The sequence below is a fragment of the Temnothorax longispinosus genome, chromosome 6, assembly GCF_030848805.1.
Source record: "Temnothorax longispinosus isolate EJ_2023e chromosome 6, Tlon_JGU_v1, whole genome shotgun sequence".
In the NCBI taxonomy this organism is placed as follows: Eukaryota; Metazoa; Arthropoda; class Insecta; order Hymenoptera; family Formicidae; genus Temnothorax; species Temnothorax longispinosus.
In genome coordinates, this window is record NC_092363.1 from 5,184,791 (window position 1) to 5,207,400 (window position 22,610).

At 41.5% G+C, this 22,610-nt stretch overlaps 1 protein-coding gene across 6 annotated transcripts in view; it reads right to left on the bottom strand.

Annotated features, from left to right (window-relative positions):
* Synd (protein kinase C and casein kinase substrate in neurons protein Synd) overlaps nucleotides 1-21,946 on the bottom strand; it is a 51,403-nt gene extending 29,457 nt beyond the window's left edge. For 2 of the 6 annotated variants that reach the window (XM_071781872.1, XM_071781870.1), the window contains exon 1: nucleotides 21,561-21,945. The gene's annotated coding sequence lies outside the window, so the exon portion shown is untranslated. Of the gene's footprint in view, nucleotides 1-21,560 lie in introns of all 6 variants that reach the window. The other 4 variants (XM_071781874.1, XM_071781873.1, XM_071781876.1 and 1 more) reach the window with 3 other exon arrangements.
* Nucleotides 21,947-22,610: the final 664 nt, after the last annotated feature.

Below are 22,610 nucleotides of genomic sequence, written 5' to 3' on the forward strand. Positions count from 1 at the left end.
GGAATATCATACGTCGTAAACTTGCTGATTATTCGACAACTGCCTCTCAGCACTATTACACTTCCCTTCACAACCATAACGCGTTTCTCATTATGTAACATTTTTCAGGTTTATTTTACGAAACATATTCTCAACAGTTTTTCGTCCTCTTTACTTAAATTTCTCGCAAATACTTGTGTGATCGTTCTTAGATACCGGATAAAAAGAAAGCAGTACTATTCAATAATCTGAATAAAAATGCGAAAATTACGATCTCTCGATCCATTTTCTATATCGGCGCTGTGGCAGGTTCCTCCGAACCTGACCCGAATAGAGTCGTTAATTAACGCGTCATCGGTTACGTTCGATACTCATCGGTGCTGAGATTAAGGTATTATAGGTGGTAACGCCAATGAGCGCGGTCCTATCCAGCGACCGTGCACGACGGGAATCGAGTTTCGTTTTTAGAAATTACGAGCGCTCGTCGTTCCGGCATTTTTCCTTCTCCTGGCTCTCCCTCGTTTTCCGTTTCTCGCGTACAGCGCCGCGCCGCACGCGCGTTGCACAATTAATTGCAATCAGCGTAGCGTTTCTCGTTACTTCTCCTGTCCGGGAAGAACTTGGGTATAATAGCGTTTCTCGCGGCGAGGTGGAACTTGAAGAACTCATCGTTCCAACTCGTCGTATAGTTATAGCTTCGCCAAGACATGAGAAGTTAGGAGAAACTACTCTCTTGCTACAGTAATTTAATCGGAAAAGCTATAAATAAATCCATCAAATCGTTAATCGAAAATACTTCTTCGGCGTAAACGTGTCCAAAAATAATAAGGATTAGTATCTATTGTATAAAGATAAAATGTTGATAATGCGCGACGACAAAAGATGCATGTCGGTGCATTGAAAAATTACGCGAAGCGAATAGCCATAAAGATATTAAACAAGTATGAGATCGAGGTAAAAGATACTATATGCAAGCGACATATTTCTCACATTTGTCATTAAGGAGGCTTAGCAAACATGCCAATATTATCACGCGCAAAGAATGGTGCCAAGGGTTCTTAAAACGTAAAGATAACTTGGATATAGCACTGATAAAAAATACAAATGCCACGTCTCCGAGGCTCTCACAATCAGTAACACCGTTGAATTTTGCGGAATTTCTCAATGAATAAAGAAAGAATGAATAAATGCAACGTATTAATTACATACGTTTAATTACATAAATTTAATTAGCTCCTGTGTATAATACGTACATTCCGTTAAGGTGTTGAAAGAAAAATAAAATTTTGATATATCACTTTACTCTGTATGCATTTAAGTGCGGACGAATTTACTCCCCGAGTTTTGTGAATCGCGAATTTATTTCGCGGCGGTTGCAGTTGTGTGTTACTTGATTACAATTGCTGGTACGTAGTTACGCGCGTGAATCTGTTTCGCTCAGCGTGCTACTCGTATTGCAACAAAAGCAATTTATGAGAGTTCGCTAAATGAGTTGTCCGGCCAGAATTACGTATCAAGTTTCGTGCGATTCTGAATGGGGACTGCAAAACCCCAAGAATTTAATTCATCAGACGTTCCTCGCAGACAATTAAATAACCGTTATTAATAGATAAAAGAGTTGTTTCTTGCTGAGAAATTTCAACATATTTTTGCATCTGCAAGCTTAACGGAAGTCGCATTTATTTTCGCGAACTGGTTTTAATTAAGTTTGGAATCGTTTTAAAGTTTCCGACGCACGTGCAAACGGATTTTGCACAATCCCGCCAGAGTAGGTATTATAAAACGAATCGTTAAATCGCCTGTGCGACGAATACCGACCTTGAAAATATCTATCGTCATGCAATAAGGTGTCAGATTGTGGAGACACTTTTACAGTGAGGCCGTTCGATCGACGACAGCCAGTCAAGACACAATGAAGGACTTCACGGAGGGCACAAGCGTCTCTCTCTCACCGTAACGGGAAGTCGCTCGAATTCACTTCGTGGGAACTGAAGAAAGAGAGTCGTTATTTGTTTCGCGTACACCGGATACCATCGGAGACTAGAAAACGGTGCAATTACGTAAGGCGGTTAGATTTTTCGTTTGCGAAATCAGAATGCTGAGATATCTTAGATTTTCCATAATGTGGAACACCGTATACATATGAGGAGAAGCAAGTTAAGGCGACAAACTAATGTACCGATCGTACTTCCATGGAGCGCAGATGAAATTATCGGTTCGTGTAAAAAAAATTTTGATTTCCTTCTCCTGATAAAGCGTGTGTTTTTTTAACAATTAATTTTCTTTATCAAAAAACAAGATGTTCGAATATTTTACGGCTGCAGTAAACACATCAGATAATCTTACAATTGTAAATTGTGTTGTACAAATCGTGCGCCAATTAGGAAAAGTGACTTACGATCTCATATTTTATTCCTTCGCGGAAAGAGACGTTCGACTTCGTGGCCTGTTATGCAGCAGGTGATAAGAAAACTTCAACGTAAAGTGGCTCTACACGCATAGAGTATGCGGTTATGAGTCACCGGCGAATTATGCAAAAGACGTCGTCATTCGCCGGTTTTCCGCGATATAATAATAATAATAATAATACTCGCGATAAGACCAACGGACACAAATATCGATAATTGGGCTGTGGTAAACTGATAAATTATCGTCGTATGTCGTTACTCTCTTACGCAGATCCTCATGCAAATATTAATCCAGTTTTTAAACATACAAATAAAAGAGGCAGAATTTTCTATCTGTTTTTTAAGAAAGTTGTTTCACGCGAAGATCACAAACAGAAGCGGTTAAAAAGCGTAGTTCGAGAGGGAAAACAGAAAATTGATAGTAATGCGTATTACGCTATATTGTACACACATGGATTGATACAGATATGTCTGTACAGGTGGTATCCAAGACCACCTGTCGTTCATCGTCATTGGAGAACTTGTCGATTACGAAAAGTAGGGGTTCGGAGACCTAAATAAATAGACAATGATATCTAAGCCCGACGGTTGCCAAAGTTCGATCGTACGACAGACAGTACTCGACGTAATCGATGGGTTGGAGAGTGGCCCGGTTGTTGGCCACGGATAATCCTTTGATAGAAGGGACGATTCTGGAGGCTGATGCACCCATGTATTTGGACGCGGCCAAAGAAATCCTTATTTATCGCGAACGTGAGCACTTCGAAGTGGACGCGAACTAGCGGGCGTATATCTTTCAGAAGCAGGAAGTGTATCGCGACAATATTTTTAAGGCCTTATCTCACACGTACTGATACGATCATCTATCATCTACGGAACGAAGACCTGCGATAATCTGCGTATCGCGGACGATAGACAGATAAACATAACGCGACTTGAAATAGAAATATTACACAAGTACATAAGAGTTTCTTTTAAAATAATGATTAAAAAATGTAGTTCTAAGTGTAGCCTCGTCTATATTTATAAAAGCGGAGAATAATAACTCTTTCTCACGGAGATATAAATAAAGATCTAGATGAACCGCGGTTATGTAATGCATCAACGAACAAAGTCACAACTACGTACGCTCAGTCGCGTAACTTTCTTTTAAAGGGCAGAAAATATAAAAGACTTTGTGCCCTCTTTTAATCTCAAGAAAAGTATTGATTTTCAAAGTCCGAGTGCGTTGTCAGTAAAAGGATTCAAGCTGTCGAGAGCGTGACGCCAGAGTCGTCTGGCGTCTTAATTGTATTAATAAATGGTTCAGACGAAGTCGTTTGATACCGTTGGGCCGGAGTCAACTCGGGCATTATCTTCATCACGTCTCGCACGAGATCCCTTTGGAGAAGCAGCTATTGCGAGTTCGTCCGGTTTCACCCACGATTTTTCTCCGACCGACATTCTGCCGAGAATAGCAGCGGGCATCGTACGACAACACGACGGCATTTCTCAGTTCGGTTGATGACGCAAGTAACAACGTGCATCACATCGATGTTTTAACGTCGTCGTGTCTTTCGTCGCGCGTCCTTCCTCGCGAATTTATACTAATAAACGGTCCAAGTTATTTTTAAGTTAATAAATATCCAATAAATTTTTAAAAAATATCGATCAAAAATGTCAAAACAGCGTTTTAAAATCGAGCAATAATTGATGCATGGCATAAAGGCGGAACATATAAAATTTACAATTATTATTACAATTTAGACATTATAGATCATCGAAAATAGTCGAGTTATTTTTTATTGTTAGATATTTGTGATGCGTCGTGTAATAAATGTAAATTTATTCTGTGAGTAAGTAAGAAGAACATATAGTCAAATATGTAAATTTTGCAAGCTAATCAAAGTGCAATTAAAAGAATTACGTCAAGACTGTCCGCGAGACACTTTGGTCTCATTTCGTCATGTACAAAAGAGAGAAGTGGATCATCGATTTGAGATTGGAATCTCAAAATCGAGGTCGACTTTGGCTGATACCTCTGCTAGCAGTTGATATAGTTGGTATGCTCCGTGCATTGATCACCTAATGCACGGCGATGGTATTTACAACTGGGACGCTGTCGCGAATTCGGTTGAATATATCTGCGATCGAAGATTATTATCGCGGTGCAGTAAAATACACGATAAGAATAATAGAAAGACGTAAAAAACGTTTCTGGTCATAAAGTAACTAGTAAAAAATTGGAAAATTTTGCGATCGCACACACAATTAATTTTGCGGTAAGTTAATTGATTGATTAAGCGAATAACGCGATACACAGGTATGTGTAACAGGTGTTCCTTTATGGGATATGGATCGTTTGGATTCTAGAGAACGCGGAGAAAGCGGCCGTACGCTAACAACGAGGCAGGCAAGCAGATGTATTATTTTAGCGCGCTGCATCTAATCGACGATGGGTTTGCGCGAGGCGAGTTAAAATTATGGTCCCGATAAGTGGAATAAGCGTGCACATATGCAGGAGCCTGCACCAGCCTAGCAGGGAAGCTCTGTATACAGTTAGCAGCGAAGTGTAACAGCGCTCAATTTTGACTGCGAGGCGCGCGTCATTCGTCGCGCGTTATAACTCATTAACTTTAATGATCCGCACGATTTGTTCCCTCTTACCATCGTTTCACTTCCAAGGCCTGGCCATTTGGGCCGCGAAAGCATACGATGGAAACATACGGAGGACATGCTACGCATTGTCAACGCACCACCTGTCGCGACAACGAGCGCCTGATTGATCTATATGCTTAATCGATATGAAAGCGAATCCACCGACGTCGGGAGACACGCGTCAAATTTTTCAGCTTCGTTATGTCGGCAAATAATTAACTTCCTACTCTGCATACTGGCAATAAAGACAGAAATAAAAGATGTAGAATTATATGTGCGTATTATAATCTGAATTCTGAAGTATACGTCCTGTCAGAGGAGCAAAGAAGTAAAAACAACTGTAGATAAAACGTTTCAAGAAGACGAGTCTTTACTTATTAAATTTCAGTTTTATTAAAATCGTGAGCATGAGATCCTTTATGCAGCGATATATTTCTGAAATCGAACGCGATATGTAGGTCAAGGTTTCTTCTATTACGTCTTCTTTCTACAAAATGTAATGTGAAAGGTTCCGATAATTAAAAAATCAACGCCCATCAAATTTTCTTGCGAAAGGAACGGACTTTATTTTATTTCGGACAGCGAATTCCCATATTCCTAACAGAACTTTATTCTCACGGCTGATAAATCGCTAAAGTAGTCGGAGACTTTTAAGTGTGCAGACATATCGGGCAAACAGATAAATCTTGTCAGAGTCATCCTTTCTTTCTCTGTCATCCGACACTATATTCGTAAGGCAGGAAAACGTCGCTCCGAATAACTGTGCGATTATGACCTTAAGCGCAACGGAAGCCGGACCTATATTTCTCCAGAAAATGTCATCTTTCCTTATTATATACATATATACAGAAATGGTCTAATTTTGGTAGTTGTCTTTTTAATTTCCTTCGTTATTGTTTGGATTGTTATTGTTAACACCATATAGCTTTCACAGTGCAACATCAAAAATTAAAAATCAATTAATCGCGATATTGAAAACACAATTTTCATTATTGGATTTTATTTCTGAACGTAAATGCTAATTACATCATCAATTGCAAGGTTTACATCAAATTTTAACTTAAAAATCACATTTTCAATCAAAATCAATATTCAATCATATTTTTGTATTGTTGTAATAAAATGAAAATTTTATAGTTATTTTACTTGTTTTTTTTTCTTTGTTTTAACCCTCTGCATGATTTTATAAAAAGTGGGCAATATTCCGGTCTCTTCCCATAATTAGCTTTTTATGTCAGATAACACGGTCGCCATTAAAGACCTGTCAGCGTACGTATACGACCGGGTTATGGACAAGAAGGCTAACGGTAAGAAAAAGAGAGATGACCCGGCAGAAAAAGAAAGTGCAAGAGCCATTTCTCTTGTGCGGGGACGTCACCGCGGATACGTGCAGATTTCTCGACGAAAGCAAGAGAGTGCACCTACTCTAAAGTGTAACGCGCGACGTCGATGGAAACTTAATCTGTAATCGAACCGATCATCGTCGATGCTTGCCACGAATACGAGGGAACTCGGTGAGTTGATAGCTATTTTAGATCACTCAATAAAATCTAAATTGGCGCACTGAAAACCTGCAATTTTTAGGGACCTTTAAAAGTTCAAGTCAAACGCTTCTTTACTATATATGAATATATTAAAAACCAAAATCTTTTACAAATAAATATTTATACTTAGAGTAAAAAAGGTTAGACGTGCATATTCTATTAAATATATCAATACTGTCTAAATTGTATTTTTAAAGTTGAAAAATTCATATTCAGAGTAAATTAGTTTCGTTATTCATTTAAATTCACCTGACTTTCTTCGATTTCCATAAGCATTTCTTCACGATTACGCGATACGCGAGATGCGAGTATTTTTATCTTACTTCAATTTATTTTATTATTAAGCCAGCTTCATACTTCCAGCCATTTCTATTAAAAAACCTGATTTGAAAAGTAGTTTGCCTGAAAATCGATTTCTATCAGCAATAAAAGTATTCATAAAAAAGATTGGCCCGTTAGAGAAAGCTCGCGGTATACTTAAATTGCCAATTTCCAGTCGATTTAATCCAAATCGACGACTTAACACACATTCGCGGCTGTGTGGCGCGCGTTAATTATTCCTAGCAGACCTATTCTGGCTGATTGCACGATTTACATTGATTGAGATAACCACACAATGTAAAATGTATGAGTGAAGTTTCTAATCCGTCAAAGCGAAAATTTTTTATTTTTCAGATATAATTTTATCGTTCTTCTTAGACATTTGGTTCAATTGTTCACGATACATTATACAAACGTATATATATATCTATATATATAATCAATTCCTTTAACTATTTCACGAAAAAATTTTAAAACGTGGATACCCGTTTATATATGTATAAATCAATGAGAGATCGACAATGTTGGAAAAGACATGAGTTTCTCGACATGTAATCTCGAAAACAACGTTATCCTGTTCCAGTGATATGATTAGGAGAAGAAGCTGCGAGAGAGAAAGAGAAAAACTGTGAGTTTGGCGAATCTTTTTCCGTGCACCTGCAGAGAAATCATTCGTGGACGAAAGTTTCACGATTTAAAGCGGGTCGCGCGACAAGTTCGCTTTCGAGAGAGTTTACAGTAAAAATCGGGCGGAGATATGCGCGATGCGTGCATATATCGCGTGGCCGCTTCGTCATTATGCATGCGACGTTCATCAATATCTTCTGTCAGCGTTAACAGTCATTCAATGATTCAGACGCGTATACCATGCCGCGCATTCTGACTTCGACGGCGAAACGCGCGATTATCGGATCGGAGGCGCCATGCGCGTGCATGAGGAATCGTCTCGGTTTTCGAGCGATTTAAATATAAATGTCTAAAGATATTTTAATGAAAGGAAATATCGATTTGCAAGCGATACTTTCCCATATCGGACTGTTGACGCTTCGTGTGTAATCTGTATTAGATAACTTGGCGATAAACAGAGTGAAAACGTGATTTCCACTTTCTTGCCGAACATGCTTTCTCTAGATCTTTGATATGCAGATATGTGCTTTTTTTGAGAAGGATTTATTTCAATATATATTATAAATTTGATATTTATTTCATAAATAAATATATATGCCACAAATAAAAGAATGTTATATAATTTTGAACAAGAGGAAGTATAATATATAAAAATTGTATGTTCAAGACACTTTGTCTATTGTCATCGATAATACAGATCTCAATTGGTTCGTCGTCGTCATCCAAGGAGTTCTCCAAGAGCTGAAGTTTCTATTTTTATACAGTCATGCAGGAAGGTATACGTTCGATTTTTTTTTCTTTTGACAAAGACTCGAGGAAGTAGGAACGCGGATATCTGCTGAGGACGTTGCCCGATAGAAAAGCGCATAAGAGATATCAGAAATAGATCATCTGGTCATGTGTATTCGAACGTCACAGACGTGATCAGAAAATCGATTGAACCCGTGCGCGGTTGGTATTTATAGGAAGTGAGTTCCTCACTCCGCGTTCTACTTGCTGAAGCACTTGATCGCTGTCTTCCTGTGTTACTGGGAGGACAGCAGTAACAGAAACAGAATGTTAACAACATTCGGAAATACCTCCGTCTTTTTATTGATCCGCGTGTGTGTGACGCTGTTACTAAGAATAACATAACTATAACATTTGACGTGATCGCCTCTTTCACGTGCTAAGTCGCCATGTCGAAAATCACGCGAGTGATTCTCTCGATAACAGGGTTTCTGACGAAATACTTTATTTTTCCTTAGTTGAAATTTATTGATCCATTTATTAAATAAGAAACTCTCTGACTCAAGAATTGAATGGCGCAATTATTGATGACCCTCAAGAAGATATTGCTGATGAAAAGCAGTCGAATATAAAGCAGCTGTCACGAAATTTAAGAAAAAGTAAGGTACAAATGTGAAAAATAAATGTTGACCATGCATGTATACTACGCATGTATATGAATCACTTTAAGCTATTAGCGAGTTACTCGTAACAGTATACCTATAATAAGGTAGTTTATTACAACATCAATGACGCTATATGTATAAATTTATCGCTTATCTAATCTTGAACATGAAAAAAATTCATGCATAATGCGGACGAAACTGGATTTCTCGTCCGTTCTTTTTTATACGTTCGCATATAAATATGAACACCACGTGTTTTCAATTTTGGGCATTTTTCGCTCCACAAGTACCGTATATTCTGTAACGACTATAAATCTTTTGTCAAATTTGTAGCCCACTTTTCATTAACGGGAACCTCAATAAATCTATTTAATACTCAACGTTAAACATAGCTGTAATTAACTACAATGTAAAAAAAAAAGACATAATTTTGTATCACTCAAAACAACTTAGTTTTGCTGAGAAAAAATTGCTACAAAATTTATAGTTGACAGAGCATAACAGTTGAGGCATCAAATTATATACCCAAGTTTAATTCTACCGACTCAACTTTAGTTCTGTGAGACAAGTTCTGTAGAAAGAAATATTTTCTCAAACAAGAAAACTAGAATAAAAGGAATTAAATGGGGTGGGCCTCTTTCCGTGAGTGGTTGATTGTTACGTATTCACCTGCTACCTTGTGCCCTACAAAAGTCTAAAGCGGCGCTTGATATCGATTTCTCTCCCAAGGTTGTCCCTTGAAATATCTCCTTGAGAAAGGAGCGTTCGCTAACATCTCGATAAGAGAACGCATTCCTTGACCGGCAAGAAATTTACGTGATATTATTCGCGATAAAATTTTAACTATTTTAGTGCTAGAATTATCTAGACACTGAATCGAGATTGTAAAATTATCTTTTTTTAATAAATTGTATACATTTTTCATAATTAGATTGTTTGGTGTTTGAGACATCAAAATGTCAAGATTAAATACAAATCCCTTTAAATTCATTAAATTAATATTAAATCTAAATCTAAAAAAATGACAAAATAAATAATATTAAATACTGTTATTCTAAAAATTTGACAAAAGTCTTTTCACTATTATGTTTCTTACGTATCTCCCATTCGCCACAGTTGCTTGGACCTGACCCTACGCGGTAAAAAGTCGGCCAGTACGTTTTAGTCCTTGCCATGGTCGTTGCCGAACACGAGAAGTCTCATTTCCTCGGTGTTTCTCAGTTCCGAATATAGTGAAAGTCATGTTCCCGAGACATAAGTACTTTTAGGGCGTGATATCGACCGTCGAAAATTACTGTATAGCGCCACCAAAGGATACACTTCGTATATATACTGATAATAATGGACATGTATCCACGTAATGGTTACAAACTAGGTCGTTTAAATCACGATAGCATTATGCCGCGCGAAACTATACAGATGACGCAAAGGTCGATCGTACGTACTTGAGCAAGAAAGGACCAAAGCCGAGATAAAAAAAGAAAGAGAGAGAGAGAAGAAAAATAAGAAATCGAATTTTCTATAAAACGTCAAAAGCACAAAGAAATTTTTCTACGGTACAGCTTTCGTAATATATATAAATGCTATCGAGGAGACGATGCGGGGTCTTTATTAAACGACCTGCACGGTACATTGCTCAACGAGAGAAGAACTGGATGCGGTGAAAAGTAATTGACGAATGTAGGTCGCCGAGAAGAAACGATGATGTTATGTATATATATGTATATATGTCCGCAAAATGCGCGGACAACTTGATCTTATATAGAGCGCTTTGGAGGTGTCTCGAACTACAGATACGCCGCGCACGACATTCCTCGAGTCGTCATTCCAATACGTCAATTATCGTCACGAGAAGAAAACGCGGTTAAATACATTTCCTAAGGGGAAAAATTGTAATTATCCGTGAAAAGGTGTCTTTACGGAGAAATTACAGCAACTCGCGTCGCAGCTCCGTTTGTTCGATACAAAAGGACGTGAAAAAAATTACGATTTCCTTGTCAGGTTGTATTTCCCATTCTATTCAAGCTAATTGAAAATCGCACGTTAGCAGGGATATATATTTTTCGAGATCTTCCTCTTCAGGCTTTCAACATAAAGACATTCTCGCGCGTCAACGTCACTCGATCTCGTCCTTTGTCGAGTCATTGACTCATCGGTCAATCCGAGAAGATGAACGAACGTTCGCTCGAGGAAGGTCACGCACGGAAATGGAGCATCTATTAATTTACGTTTTGCGGAGAGGACGACGAGGAAACGTGACTAGCCAAGCTCCGAGGATTGGGGACAAGTTCAATGGGAGCGCCTAAGTGAATCGTATATAGGAAAAGCGCCGAAGGCGCTCGAAGGTCAGAGGTGAACGAGAGAACCCGTTAAGCTAAACCCGAAAGCCTTATCCCCGTGAAGTCTTCCTAGTTGTTGCTTTGTGGTGAAGATCGTTCAAGAATAATTTTATCCTTGTACATCGGACAATTCACTTTTTCTTGCTATGCCAAAAGAAGAACGTTGAATCTATCTGAAAGAAACCTGCGTGAAAGAAACCGCTTCTTTATCGGTAAAATGATGAGAGCCAAGCGTCAGGCAACAGCGGAAGTAAATTTTCTCTTACCAATAACGGTGTCGCTAATATATAGATATAGAATTGAAAAGTCAAACTTTCTTGAAAGTATTAGTTAAAAGAGTATTTCTGTCTACCCAGAGTAGTAATAATCGTTACAAAAATATTGGAAAAGTATTTCATGCGCGAAATTGCACGTTAATAATGTGTGTGTACGTTAGAAATTTATTTTACCGGAAATATATTGCGGTATTTATTTTATCGTGAATCTTCTTCCGAATCTTATCGATTTGTTTGACGTGGCTTTTTTTCTCGACAACGAATCTGATGAAAATATTATTTACTTGTCATTAAAGAGATTTATGCAGCAGTAAGTAGACACTCGTATAAAAGACCGCAAATTGAGATCCTTTTACGGAACCAATGCTCACTTCGATCGAGCGTCTTTTTCCTTACGGTACTCTTCTCTCCTTCTAACCGCGGGACATGCTCCCATTCATTTCAGACCCCGTGCTTCGTTGCACTCGATGGATCTTCCATCTACTTTTGCATACAGTTACATATTACTTGATTCCCTTCAGGATTTCCGCCTCGAGATTTGATGAAAATTAAGTAATTATCACTATATTGCTATATTATTTTATCGTCTATATATAGTCAATAAATAAAGTGGTCTTTATTGATAAGATTCAGTAAAAGTGCGACAGATAACTAAGTACGTTGTTAATGTACAACAAAATCAACTGTCGTTAATTATTTTTACATTTGTAGTGTCTATCATTTATTGGAGTTTAAATGTAACATGGTTATCAAAACTTAATTGGGGCGTCCGTCGAGCGCGAACTTCCAACTTGCAAAGCTAACGAGAAATTCCATTACTGTTGAAGGGAAGGACATTCTCTGCAACCAAGAGAGTAAATCTCGAGAGATTGAATTAAAATTGCAAGCGGTGTCTGTCAAGACGGAGACATCGAATACCGTGTATAAGTTTAAAGGAGATATATAGATATATTTTTGAAGAAAAAATACTTAATTTTTTTTTAAGTTGAAATTTTCATGTAAATAATATTCAATTTTTGATTGTATGCTTGGAGAATAAATAAAAATTAAATAAAAAGATTAAAGAAAAGCGGAAAATTCGATCAGAAAGCGTTAGAAATAATTTTATTCGTGATTATAGCAATTGGAGAGCCGCGGGGAGAAATGCACTTTATCGTATTTCCATCGATCTTATCGACGATATCTGAAGGCAGAAAAACTGGCTTCGACCCTACGACACTTTCGTGTATCGTGAAACAGCCCGGTGGCACGCAAAAGCGGAAATGACGACTAACGCTTTATGCGTCATGTCCGAAGGTTGCAATGTAAAAGTGTGAGCCAAGGAATCCTTTCACTCGGCCTGCACGATGTAACTTCTTATGTTCGTTACGACGGTGGTTTCGTGCTAACACGTGCCGCGGTTTCATCCGCGATACCGAGAATCTTTTCGCGTGCATTTCTCCCAGACAATTCCAATTCATACCTCAAGTCGAACTTCTTTGACGTTTGTTTCGCGCGGTACGTATCGATGACCATTGAACGCGGGCAAATACTTTCGAGATTAAATGATTCGCTGCGAGATTCGCTGTTATCATCTCGGGTTTATCGCAGTTTATCGTACGTCTCAAATATGTTATTCCAAATAATTTCATTTGATATCGGTTCGCATACGCACCTTATTTAGGTGTAAATGATAAGAGGGCAATCGAGGTTCGAGGTATTGTGGACCATGTGAAATAATATAAACGTCTTAAATAATAAAAATAGAAATATAATTTAAAAGGCTCACAAAATTAAAAATTAAATTAAGAAATAAAGGGCATCGAGCCTTAACAAGGGAGGGGTGTCCGTGTTAATTTATCAAATATATTAATATTAATATATTAATATATTAATATATTTGATAATATATTTGATATATTAATATATTTGATAAATTAACACGGACACCCCTTGTTAAGGCTCGATGCCCTTTATTTCTTAATTTAAAAATAGAAATTTTCTTGCATCATAATTGTTGTGACAAAACATAATCTTATATTAATTTTTAAATTTAATATTTCACGATCAATATATATGTTCATTGGTTTAAAGTTGAATACAATAAGAAATAATAACAAGTATTGTGACAGTTTTTTTAATTCCACCTGCAATCTACAGCAGTACGCAAGCCTAGAAAATTAATTAGCCTTCTTGAAAATATATGCTACAATAGGATTGCCCGCGCGTTAAAATATCGTGTTTATGGTGCACGACAGTTTAATATGCGATTAGCTTGCAATAATGTTTCACGGACTTTCTACTCGCATATTGCGGCAGAGCATCTCTAGGACGTGTAATTAGACGAACAATAATAATAGCAGGAACCTTTATATTATTAGGGCGTACGTATACGTTATGGAAGAAGATTACGAAATACCTACTCTGTTACGTGAGCAAAGACGAGCGGGATGATTTCAGTGTTAAACAATTTAAGTAATTAATTAATAACGGTGTTGCATTGATGCGACTCTTACATTCCTGTAACATGATTTGCGTATGTAATAATTATTTCACGAGTGTCTTGTCACGCGTTAAGGCAGCCACACGCTTCAAAGAGAGAGTGTAATGAATTAGCAGAAGCGACCGGTATATAGAGAAAATCGAATAGCTATCGCTAGCCGTTCCATTCCATTCGGATAACCCACTTTCGACCATCGGTTGCAGACCTCAGGGCATGCACACGGGATCTCCTAAACGTTGTGTCATTCTTGGGTCTCTGGCTACCGCGTTTAACACGCGTTTTAAGCGATATCTCCCGTATGGGATTATTATATAACAGTTACGCAGAAGTAAGAAGTTACTTCACTGCAAATGGTAAATATTCTAGGATATACCCCGCGTGAAGAAGACAATACTTTGCGCGTCAATGTAAAAAAAAATCATTTTTTATGATATTTGTGAGATTTCTTGAGAATTACTTATTTAAACGTGTTTATATGCGCCTACACGTTGCGGAGCATCGGCCCACTCGTTGTAAATGGGAGCACATTAGCAATATCATTGCGTTCCAATTTATCAAAGCGCCGCGATCGAGTGCCCTGTAAGTTATTAAACGAGGACGTGACCGGGACGCGAATGGTGGGCTGATGATTCGCGCGTGGGTGCGAGTCCCTCCACTTTGCACATCAATGACCGAGGAGAACGATAACGGCGCGGAGTTGGGACGAGCGAGGAGAGCGGAATCAGGGAACGGGGTGATGCCGAGGCATCGGAAAATTGCGGCACCGTTGGAGGCGGCAGTTAACCGGTGACGGTCACTCACTGGAGGCTGCATGTAGCCTCGTTACAGACTACTACACATCGTCTACCACCTGCAAACCGTTCGTTTTATTTGAATTGGCGAGCAATCTGCCCCCCCCCCCCGAAAATCGCGTCCGGCGCACTGCAAATCCATGAATGTGTTATTTTAGCCAAAGCTCTTCTTACACATTTTTTTTAAATTACGTCATTGAACACGATTGATATTAATCTTTAATTTAACACGATTAAACGTTTTAAATGACGTAATTTAACACATAAAGAAATACATAAAAAGAGCTTCTGTCTGATATGTCATTTTTAGACGTTTATGCCTGTAAAAGTAACACACTTGGATTTGCAAGTAGATCACCCACCGAAAGACTTCGAAATTACAGTTAGATCTTTATAATATTTTATTTTATTACAACTTCGTTACTTTATTATAATGTTTACTTTATTAGATCTAGTTGGTGTTGCCGATGCAATTATTGATGACCTACGCCATTGTTCCTTCATCGCCCGAATTTGCGAGACTTGAAGAGCCCCGGCGCTCGATACACCCTCGACGTTATTACACAAATTATTTGGGTTATCAAACTCGTTACCGCTACCGCTATCTCTGGGCGTCGTTATACACGGTCTTATCTGATTACGAAGCGACACGCGGGTAATTCGCGCTCAGGGAAAGGCAGGCGCGACGCGTCGGCGATAAATCTTCATCGATGTCGTTGCGCAACACCACCGGTGGTCTGTCTTGCTGACGAAAGGAAAAATGGGTTACCGGTAATTGTGTATACATTGCAGTACGTGGGAAGGAAGTTCGTGTGCGGTATTGCTACGTGGCGCACGGTTGAAATACGGTTATTTCATCGATGCGCGGCCATCTCGAGGCTTATAGAGAAGCGCTCGATCGGCGACACCGGCCAATGTATAATACACAGCCTTCGTAAAGGCGTTAATCGGCAAAACGTGTTTCCGCGTTCCTTACAGCAGCGTCGCGATCGCGTCCCATTATGGAGGTTTCATTAAGCGCGCATTTATCGTCCCGAGAACGAGCGGGCGATACTCCACTTTTCTCGCAGGCGATATACGGTGCCCGGAGGATATTGGCAATCTCCATCGGAATGATTTCTTAATCTCTCACGTCGCCAGGAAATAATTATTTGCTCGCGCACGTAAGTTGCGTCACAATTTATCACCGCTTCCTGCTCTCGAATGATTGAAACCGCATTAGAGTGATATTACTTTTCCTAACTTCTGCCGCGTTAAAACGATCTCTATAATGATCCTCAGATTGATCGTGGTCAAGTATGCCTTCATTAGAACGTTAAGCGCGCACGGTGAGAACACAGAGTACCGTGACGTATTGGCTACGCCAAATTAAATTATAACTCGATGAACGACGGCGCGCGCGGACGAATGTTATCCAACGATGACCGAGGTGATTTACGAGGAAATTCTTCCGCGCGATTTCACTTTACGATATCGTGTGTCACGTATGCGGATTCGATAAACGGAGTTGTACGTTGCTGGCGATTTTTCGGCGCATCGTCGATCATCGAGATGAAAACGACAAACAAATCTTGTTCCCGCGCGATCGAGGAACAAGCTCGAAATACAATGAGCAGCGGATGTCAGCTTTCGAACACCGAAATTCCATTTGCTGACAAAGCCTTCGAACAAAGGCAACGAGATACGTTTAAATATGAGTTATAAATGTCAATTAAAACTTAACAAATCGAATCTGCCTCGTGCTTTCCTCCATAATCTTCGATACTTCGATACTTCGGTGATTAAGCCTCGAATCAAAGTTTTGTTAAAATACAAGTTGGAGTAAGTTTCCGTTATCTCTCTACTTCATCCTTCATACTTAATGCGAAATATTCTCCGCTCGTTCGCTCATGAAACCGAAGATTAATGATTACGCACTTATAATCGAGTTCGAGGTCTTTGCCTTCGGAAACAAGACAGATGGGAAGAAAGAAACCGGGGGCCGCACACGCGCATCAGAAGTTATCTAAGCGCGCGGATTACGCGTAAAGGAGACGGATTACGTGGTTTACAGGTAGAAACGACGTTGTTTATACCCCGACAGCCGGTCATTCCATTCACTGCCGCCGCTCCACATAACGTCCCCACGCAAACGTCCTTTTCGTGATTTAATGCGCGTTGCGGCAACGTGGGCAGGTGCAACGAGACAGAGGGGAAAGAGAGCGAGAGAGAGAGATGCACGACCGCGCCGCGCGCGTCGAGAAATACCGCGGCGCGGTTTCTCGGCGTCGTCAGTCAACGGAATTCACAATCGCCCGGTGATTTTTCTCTCGTTCGCATGCCTTCGAGCCGTCCCTCGAGCCGCCGTCGCCGCCGCCTCGGCCGGCGCGCGCGCGCGCGCTCGCGCGTTACTCTTCATTCCCGTTACGGTATTTATACAGGAAGTGCCGTCCGTCGCGGAATGCACGCATCACTGGAAAGCTTTGTGGCGTCCCACCTCCCATCCGGCGCGACCCGCTCGTACCCGTGCATTCGTAATGGCGAAAGTTATCTCCTCCACAGGTGGATCTCGATAGAGACGATCGAGACGATAAAACGAGGCTTCTCGGTTTGAGAGAGGAAGATACGGGAGAGAGGGAATGGTAACTCTTAAAGGGAATTAAACTCTTTGAAAGAGTTACGTCGAAGTCGGAATTGAAATGCGTGCCGCGCATCTCGTCGTTAAACACGGTAGTTAAATATTACGAGACCGACATTCTCGTGAGCCATTTCGCAAAATTTTTAAGTTTATTTTGCTCGATTCCGTTCGAGCTATTTCAAATCGCAGCGTATGTTACCACGTATCCTCGACGTTGTGATAACGCGGCTTGTTGACACAACGTTTGCGAGAAGTTGCGTCAATTTGCAAGAGAGCTGTTATCGTACCTCGCAATTTCGAATTAGAATTAGAAGAGGATTTAGTTCTCCTTTCGCGGGGCGATAAACGGCGTTCGTTTATTCATCCAACAATATCGCCACCCTTGGCCTTAGCCTTCCAGTCAATTCACCGGCGATATACACTATACACCTCACGGGGCGTCATGCAATTACGTGAGGCGTCAGTGATTACAGAGCTTGGCGTCGTTCAGCCAATAAAACAACGTCACAACGTCGCGCCGCCGCGACCTTTTTAACGTGATGCGTTTACGGCGCGCGGTGGTTCTACTATTACGTTCGGTATGCTAACGCCGGGAGTTTTTAGCTCGAAACTCCTCTTTGATTATAGGAAAACCACACGTTTCCTGAGTAACGATTCCACAACGTGCGTTTCAACGGTATAAAATCCGTTCCGTGACGTATAACGAAAGCAGCCGGGAATTATTTTTTATGCAGGTTATTACGATATCGCGACGCGTGCGCGATCTGCAATTTCATTATCAGCCCGTTTGATAAGATCGTTTACGAATGATTTGTCGTGCGCCTCTCGATAAATACTGATATAAGCGTTTTTTATTATATGTCACGTGTTCAATTTCGGGTTTCGGTGTTATAACAAACGTTTTACGACGCCACAGAGCCTTCACGAGTCCTTTCTCGCCTTGGCGTTCGCGCAATAAAGCAATCGATTTCAGTCATCTGGTCGCCAGGGGTTCTAAATTCCAGAGGATATATCGCAAAGTAAACATCATCCGGTGGTTTCAGATTAGATTCCGTGTTTCTCCGCGTTTGCCGTTTGATAAAAAAAATAGGACGAAAACAACTAGCGGAGCCTTGATTCGAGTAATCGTTCGATAATGTGGAAATAATATGTTCAAACAGAATCTCTCCCTGGTGCTTCTTCAGTTTTGAACGTTACGTTTCTCGATCGGCGAATCTCAAACGAAGCACCCGCTAAAGGTGAAACTGAAAAACAAACTTTCTCGTTGCGCGTTTATATTTATCGACAATATCCCTTTACTTCCCGCACGTGGTGTTTTTTACGACGGTATTTCTCCGGAAATTATGCTCCACGTTAGTCTTTATTTCTATGTATTCATATATTTTCATTTTATCGCACCTTCTTTTTATGAACCTTAACTCACGCCATTATTACCCACTTTTATACAGCGCTTTTCGTCTCGAAACACTATGTACGTTTGCCTTAACTCATACTTCGTATTTTTATGTTTTTCGAAGGCTCGACAGAAAAAAAGACTATAATAAATACTTTAAGAAAAACTCCAAACACTAGAACTCTAATGTCCATTTCTATCAACGCAGGTTAATTTTGATCTTGGTTTAACTTACCTGTCATCTTTTCCTAGTTCTAAAAGTTAGAAAAAGATAGAAAGAGTAAGTTAAACCGAGATTAGAAGTTAATCTACATTGGTAGAAATGGGCATAAGAAAAGTCTGTCTTCGAGGCTGCCTACGGGAGGGTTCGTCGTTAAAATATTCGGACGTGCCAACGCGAGATCCTCGGGCGAGGCACGCGCGGCGCTTAGACGTGTCGCCCATGGCGGAAGCGAATCTCTCCTCACGCTCGCACACACGTGGGGCTCACACGCTGGATGCTGGCGAGGAATGCGATATTCGCGGGCGGACGGGCAGGGGGGGAGGCGAGGGAACGCGCGACGGGTGAGAGTACGGAAAACCTGGAGGTTCGCCAATTTGCGCGACGTCCGAACGACAGTGCAGCGCGCGGGGAGGACTTTGCCCTTTCGGGGTTCCCTGACTTCACGTCCGTTCCGCGTGCCCCATCAGCAGCGAAGCTGCATCGTCGAGTCCCCGAGGAATACAAATCGCATTAATCGCGGGGCGCGTTGGAAAAACACGGAGAGGGAAACGAATTTAAGAATCTCGGGGGTGGCAATTGGAGGTTTGGCGCGGAATCCCTCGGGATATTCTCGTGGAAAAATTTACGAATAATATCTCCAACAAAATTATTCTTCCCGACGCCGCCCCCGTAATCGGGGATCTCTTACGGGCTTCGAGATCCATATTCATATCTCGCATTTAGCGCCGCGTGTCTGTATCGTACGCGCAGATCGCGCGCGACGTTATCTTCATGCGTCTGAGAATCGAACAGCCGCAATTAACGTTAAAATGCACGATGCGAGTAGGGGGAGGCCTAAATTTTCTTGCCGCGCCGTGCCGGCGATCAACTCTCGCGATTAACGCGAGCGAAATTGGCGCGGGGGGCGAGATACCGCGTATTGCGGAGTCGTAATTAACGAGCACGATAAATTAGCATGGTCGATGATAAATCTCGCGGGCATTTAATACATATTTATATGCATTGTACATATTTTTCATATCGCATCTCCCTAGAAGAATACCTGCTGTCGACTTAAAATACACAACTTGAAAATTTTCGGTTTTGAGTTAACTCCATAAAAAGATGCCTGAAATGTTATCTACGTGCTATATATGGCGAAATCCGTCGCACGCAGCAGAAGGGTCGTTATTCTTTTAAACCGGTTATGCTGCGGTCGCCGGACGAATTGTGTCATAAGTGAATTGACAAGTGAATTACACCAGACCTCTGCAAGAAACAATACAAGTTTTACTATAACAATGCATCGTAATAGCGTTAGTTATCTCACAATTCAAATTGAATAAAATTTGTCTTTCCTCTCTCCCGAAAATTGTGAATTTTTCAATTGTGACAGCATTCTTCTGGAGGCGATAAATTTACACAAAAAATGTATTATATAATAAAAAAAAATTTTATATATCGCACCGTGGATTCTCGGAGTACAAATCGCGGACGGATCGCAGATCTAAACGCGGATCTCTTCGATTCGATATTGGGTCCAGGGATCGAACGGCGCAGCGGCGGCGGCGGCGGCGACGACGAGGCCGGCCGCGAAACTATTGACCTTCTCCGCGGCGTTTTCCGCATTCCGCGTCGCGTTCTCAGGGTCAGGTGATCGCGGAGCGCCGCGACAAAACTTCCACCACCGAGGAATCCGCTTATACGCGGCCCGCTAAACCGTGCCTTTAAAAAAGGAAAACGAGGGGTTCCTCGTCGCGCGACTCGACCTGGTGCGCGCGCTTCCGAGACCGCGATCCTTCGCGACGAAATCCAAGCTGCGATATCATCTCGGCATCGAGAACGCATCGCGCAACGTCGACGGTCGAGTAGAAAGGCTGACCGGTAACTGACCCCTAAATCACTGCTCGAGAGTCTTAAGACAGTCGCGACGTTCGAGTCCTTGAAAGCGTCGCGAAAAGGAACGAGACGCGTAGACGCTAGACAACAGAATATAATTACGATAGCGGCTAATTGCCGTTTGTAGAACACGATGTCGTGAGTCGTGAGAATGTCCGACCGTTCCTCTCACGGCCATGCCGCGACGACTACCGTGCTCCGAAACGCCGACGGTGGAGCTCGACGACGTCTCACGCCCGCATCCCGGCGGACGTCGCTCGCCGAAGGGAAGGCTGGAGGATAAAGGGATTACAATTCCTTAAACCGATCACCGCGTAGTTTCCCGGTATTCACGCGCGATTCACGAACGTCTCTCTCTCTCTCTCTCTCTCTCTCTCTCTCTCTCTCTCTCTTTCTCTCTCTCTCTCTCCGATTCACGATCTGTTTTCGCGACTCACGGCACGGTAGCGCGAACGGTGTGGATCTTTCCCCTCTCTCGCCGTCGAATAAAAACAATTTTTTTGCCCGCCAAGGGTGATCGTCGGCGAGAAGGGCCGAGGGACGAGGAATAATCCCAGGCCGAGGGGGAATTTCGCAAATCCGCGCAACTCCGAGCGGCGCGGCGGTGCGCTCGTTCGCTCGGGAACGGAAGACAACATTCTGGGTTACTCACCGAAAGCAATTCCTCGGCACGACGGCGCGACCGGTCGGGGAGGGAAGGGGGGGTCCGTCCGACTTGGCTGGCTCGCTGTGGCTCGCGGGTATCCTTCCGTAGAATCCGGCGATGAGAGAACTTAACCCCGCGGCCGAGGTAACCCCGCGTAATTCCACGTGTACGGGAACGTTTAATGCGGGCACACCGCGGACACTGTTGACACACGCGCGGAGAACACGCGTACGCCGCCGCGACCACCCGCTGGAGACACACGTACGACCGCGCGCGATTCACGAATCGCGAATGGAATTTTGTCACGTCGCGGCGCGTTTTCTCAGCGAACGGTACCGCAGACGCTCATGTTGCTGCACCACGGACGGTGAATTACCATTCCAGCTCTACCCTTTCCGCGCGGGGCCCTCGTAGCACTGGGGCGTGGCTTAGGCGCCGGGGAGAGCCGAGCGTTGGCGGCGGTGTACGAGGCGCGCTCATTGGCCGGAGACGCCAGCGTATCACCGCGCGCGTACGCGCCGTTGAAACCGCGCGCGATTTGAATTACTTGTTCGATCTCCGAGATGTCTCTCGCTAACGCTTTTTCTTTTCAAATGAAATACACTGACCTCAAAACAATGAACAATCGAAATGGAAACATTGTTTGTAATAATGAACGACGTGAGAACTGATAATACATTTAAAAAATAAATTAAGTTTGGTTTTACCGACTGTCACTAATTTATCGGCTAACTGTTCGTAATTATAGATGGTTTTCGTTTATATTTTTGCGAACCGCGAAACTTTGAATGATTGAAAATCGGCAAAGTATCGGAGAAATATAATTAGCGAAGAAATAGCACTCTCTCTCTCTTACTAAATTTTCAAAAATTTCTAAATAAGAGTTTCTTGAGAACTGCGAAAATCTTAAACGCAAAGCATTAGATTATTAGAAATATCATAATACAGTTAGATAAGAGGTGATAATTATTTAACATATTGAGAATTGCAATTCCGAGAATTTCTAGGACTTGAGAGATTTGCCAAAATTAAATTCTTGAACAATATATCAAGAAA